Raw genomic sequence first — 5,112 nt, forward strand, 5'->3', positions numbered from 1 at the left:
TGGAACGTTGTTTGGAACGTGGTTAGCTGGGGTTGAGCATACTACTGCGGCTCGTATTCGGATTGGAATATGTGCGCTTCTGTGGGCTATATGGAACTGTAGGAATGATATGGTTTTTAATAGACAATACACTTTAACTTTCTTGCAGGTCATCTTCAGAGCTACCGCATGGATCCGTACGCGGTCCTTACTCACTCCTATGGACTCCAGGGAGCCTTTTATTACTGGGTGCAACCCGTGGGAGATGATAGCACGGGCTATATTCAACCGGTTCGGATGGCGGTCGCATAACAGGATAGGAGTCTAGGGAGCTTATCCTTCATTTTGCCTTACCGGTTGCGATTTTCAGCATGTACTTTTCTTTTTTTTTCATTTGTTTCGCTCCGCTTGCGAGCTGTAATACTTTTATGACCTTGTGCTACTCCGTGAATTTTTATTAAGATGGCTGCATGCATCATTATGATGTAGAGGCCGGGGGTACGCCTCCATTTCCAAGAAAAAAACAATTGATTTTACACGAAGATTCGTGCAGACATTTTTTTACTTGTAGTTTAATTGAGTCACTTAGATGTGCAATAATTAGGGTACATCTAGATATGCAAATTATTTCTATGCGCACAACGCACTGCCGTTCGACCCGCACTGATATGCTACTAGACTGGATCGCCATTACAGTGATGCCAAAGTTGTCAAGTTATACCCTCAAAGAAACATTGTTAAGTTGTAGTTATTTTCCTTTAGTAATGGTGTGTACCGGTGCATAAGTCATCTTACGAAAACAACATTATCCCAAAACACTTGGACATGGTGCATTAACTCCCACCTCATTTCTTGTTTCTTGATAAGAATAAAGAAATCCGCCAATAAGAGACGTGGGGTCTGTATATTTTTAATGACTTGAGACTACCCAGCGCGGCATGTAGTGGTCAGTTCATTGCATGCAATGGTATTAGTTAGCAAATACTCCCTCCTTCCGGTGAAGAGTGTACATCTAGAGATTTTAGGGCAAATTATAGAGTGAAGTAAAAAATGTGTTGAAAATGTGCAAGCCATCATCTCTCTGCTATTTAATTATCCAACCCCCAATGAGCTAAGTGCATGTAGAAATTAAGAAGACCATGTGTAGATTGTTATTGGTCTTGATTACTGTGTGATGAGAGAGAAGTATTTCTTATCTACTTTAAAGTGCATTGGGAAGATAGAAGTACACTCTTTTGTGGACAAATTTTGATGCCGAATGTACACTCTTCACCGGACGAAGGGAGTAAACATTAAGTTATCTCATTTTCCCCTCCGCCTTGGTCAAGGTGCACGGTGCACATCGTAAGATGTCTTATGCACCAGTACGGAGGGAGTATGAAAGATTGGCAAAAGGCATAGCGTGCAAATTGTTGTTCGAATTGTTGCGAATTTAGACCATTTCTTAGTTCCAACAATTCATGAAAATCCATAACCACATATGACCAATTTATCAAAAAAAGCTTTCGCTCCGCTTTATAGATGAGGCAAACCACCAAGACAAGATCCAAACAGTTTCACACAACACACACCACACCAAAGTACACATTACAAGCAAAGTACAAGAGGGTTCTACTGAGGGCACATCTTAACAAGCCCTAACACACACGCACGCAGACGCATGCACACACACACACACACACACACGGGCCATGCGGCAGCAAGGTGACTAATCCGGCTCCGGAGGAGGTGGAGGGAGAGGCAGCATGAACCGAAGAGCCAAGGATTTGAAGCCCACGGTGATAGTGGCAATGGCACCCCGCTCCGGATCGCGGCTAAACAGCTCCCACAGCTGCATAAAACCACAAACTTTGTGATAGCATCAGTTGGTTGTCGTAGAGTAGAGCGCTAAATAACAAGCTTGTTGTGAATCGTTCACACCGTCCACAGGAGAATTGGCAGGACCAAATCGTAGAAGCCTGCAGCTCCTCGTATAGATCGGGAAAGTTAGACTGGCACCACCTGCCACCCATCACTTTCCGAAAACAACTCCAGAGGAATTGAGCGGACACACATGAGAAGAAGATATGTTTAGAGTCTTCCTCGGTTTCACACAAGGGGCAAATACCATCACTGATGCCATTGCGTTTGAGTGCCTCACCCCTGAAGGAACTCGACCGCGGATCCATTGCCACATGAATATCCTAATTTTAAGCGGGAGCCAGATGAAACAAAACTGTATGAGGGTGGGTGGGCCCGGCACGTCTGCAATAGCCTAGTACAATGACCTAGTAGTGAAGAGGCCGTTCCAATCCACGCGCCAGGACATTTGGTCCGGCTCCAGGCTAGGGGTGTGAAGGGCTACACACTCCAAAAAATCCTCTTGAGCCCTAAGCTCGAGGGGTACGAATGTCCGCCGGAAAGCAAGGCCCCCTAACTCAATTAGGGAAGCCTCTATTGAGATTTGTGGGGCCACACAGATGGAGAATAACTCGGGAACCACGCAGAAAAGGGGTGGCCACCAGCACACCGACCAAACAAAAATAGGGTTGAACACCCGGACGCAACCGAGATTGACGACCAAATACGTAAGACATGGAGAAGATGGATAATAGTCTGCCAAAATCGGACCCTCCGGAGCATTGGGAGAAGGCAAATGGCTGCCCACGTAAATACTTTGCCTTGATGATGTCTAACCCCAGCTCACCCTCGCCATTCGCAAGGTGCTGCAACCATTTAGATAGTTGACATGATCCCAAGACCCCGTGTTCCTTAGACTTGCATAAGTCGGTCCACCGAACCATATGGTACTCTTGTTTGTTGATGTCGCTAGTCTAGAAGAATTGAGACTGAAATGTAACTATCTCATGGTGGAGGCTTTTCATGAAGGCTGTAAAAGCTCATGGTAAACATGAGCAGACTCGACAAGTACAAGTTAATCAGAATGGTCCTATTCGCCTTGGAGAGCCACCTGCCCAGCCAAAGCTCGACCCTGTGTTGGAGCTTGGTCACAACTGACCGTAGCTCCACCACAGAGAGTCGAGATTCACTAATGGGTATTCCCAGGTATGAAGTAGGGAATGACCAAAGGGATCAGTTGAGGCGGTCAGCAATGTTTTGGCGCTCGTCGATCGAATATCCAAGCACCATCACTTCGCTTTGGCATAGTTGATGGTAAGCCCCGACATCTGCTGAAAGCAGAGAAGGAGGAACTTTATGTTTGTGATATCCATGCTGGACCCCTCTACCATGATGATCATGCCATCAAGATACTGCAACAGGTTTGTACCTTCCATATATACTATTGTCTTTACATGCTTGTATTGCAACCTATATGTGAAGCAACTTAGCATATTACAGGTCGCGTTGGAGGCAGCCCAGACCGAGCTGGAAGAAGCCATGGCCACATGGGAGGAACGATTGTAGGCCGAAGCGGTGGCCAGCGAGAAGTTCGTGGCCCGAAAGAGGAATGACTAAAATGGAGACTAGAGAGAAGCTCGCGACCTCACATCATGAACAGTTGAAGTCCGAACTGGCGGCTAGAGAGAAACTCACGGCCGAGTTCCAGGTTAGTACTTTCTCATATAGACACCAATCGATATTAACTGATTGACCAACCTTGAACAAGTTGATGTGTCGACCCTCCTCCTCCTATTGGTGTTTTGGGAAAGTTTCGCGAAGATGTCAGGCGGCCCCCACTCCTCCTCTAGAAGCATCGTGATGGAGTTGTATGGACTATGTTCTTATGTTGTGGACTCGTGGGTTAAACTTTTTATGTATGTTGGACTTGTGGAGTTGTTCCTATGAGTTTGTTATATATGAAGTTGGTCTTATGAGGTTGTATGTGATGTGACTAGAATAATGCAGGGGCTTAAGATAAAATGAATAAGAAAAAGGCACTTCCCGAGAGCTGTGGTGAACACTCTATTTGCTGACTACAGCTCAACAAAGGTAGCACCTAGGAGCCACTGCCAACACTTTGCTGAGAGACGCAAAACTCGGCAAAGCAGATCATGTGGCAGAACCTGAGACCACCTACAAAACTATGCCAGGTAGTTCATCCCACAACCCTCAGCAAAGGTGGCACCTGGAGACTGCCAGTGCCAACACTTTGCCGAGAGCTGCAAAACTCGACAAAGCAGGATACGTGGCATAACCTAAGAGAACATACAAAAATAGGCCTAGTACTTTGTCCCACAAGTTGCCAAAGATTTACTGCACATAAAAAAGTATTAGCAGAAATCTATTGTCGAGTGTCCGGTAGAAAGTTCTCAGAAAAGGTACATTTGACGTTGCGGAGCCGTCAATGCTGGACTGCCATGCCATGTGGCCCCAATTTGCTGAGGTAGCTTACACGAGCTCTTGGCAACGGTGTCATAGAATGGGTCTTTTTTACATTAGCGAGTTTATTTGTTATGAATCTCGGCTAACTGGGAGTGTATGCCGAGGTTCTCTGCCGAGTGCGCTACGTAGCAAACTAGCATCACCGTGATTCCGTGTTGTTGAACTCGAAAAACTCAGAAGAATTCGATAACAATTGATTTTCCAGTAGTGGAAGAGTCTTGCCAAGTCTCCTTTGCTGGGTGCAGATTTCATCGATTTGTTAGAGCTTCTACAGCCGGGCGGCCCGAACCAGTCTCAAACACCCTGGCGGACGGACTGGTCGCTGACTGGTCACAAAATTTTGATTCAGCCGGCTGCGTTAAACCGTCCTCAAACGCCCCTCATATCCAACCCAAATGTAGGGCCAATATGGGGCGGCTCGGGCACGCCCGGGCGCGTCTGCCTGACAGGTCCAGCCCACCACCGACCCCATCGCCATCCCAAATCTGGCTCTGCTCTCTTACTCCATCCTCTCCTCTATGCTCATCGATTAAATCCGGCCATGTCGAGCTCCGGCAGCTGCTCCGACTCTGACCTGGACACCTACGAGGAGTTGGCCCTCCGCATTACCTTGGAGCGGTCCAAGGTGGACAACGGGGGTAACTCTGGATCTGCAGAATCGCCGTAGCTCCCCCGCCGGTGCAGCGCGGACGCCGGCGTTGGTCCCTCCCGGCCCGTGTGCAGCTCCACGTGGGCTGTGCAGTCTGCACCTCCCCCACGTCGTCCCCTGCCCCCACAGGCTGCTCCACTCCCATGTGGGCATCGATGGGT

The sequence above is a fragment of the Triticum aestivum genome, chromosome 4D (assembly GCF_018294505.1).
Source record: "Triticum aestivum cultivar Chinese Spring chromosome 4D, IWGSC CS RefSeq v2.1, whole genome shotgun sequence".
NCBI lineage: Eukaryota > Viridiplantae > Streptophyta > Magnoliopsida > Poales > Poaceae > Triticum > Triticum aestivum.